The sequence below is a fragment of the Arachis ipaensis genome, chromosome B03 (genome assembly GCF_000816755.2).
Source record: "Arachis ipaensis cultivar K30076 chromosome B03, Araip1.1, whole genome shotgun sequence".
Lineage (NCBI taxonomy): Eukaryota > Viridiplantae > Streptophyta > Magnoliopsida > Fabales > Fabaceae > Arachis > Arachis ipaensis.
Window position 1 is genome coordinate 9840236 of NC_029787.2, and position 364 is coordinate 9840599.

Sequence of the window (364 nt, forward strand, 5' to 3'; positions counted from 1 at the left end):
TATATATTATATTATTTATAATTATCATACAGTGTACTATATAAATTAGTATCGTATTAGTTTCATGCGCCCCAACTTTGCCTCGACCATCTCGATGATGATAATCATAAATTTATATGCGTGGATAAGAATATTAATATACATCATTGTAGAAATATATTTAATCATGCGAATAATGTGCGCTCCTGATTTCATCATATATTCAGCTTACGTCGCTTGAGGATACATTGATTGATATTCATTGATAATTGATATTGATATTGATAATTGATAAATGATAATTTATAATTTATAACTTAGATTACAACGAGGCTAATAAATAAAAAAAATCAACATACCTACATTCTATACTATTCTATTATTA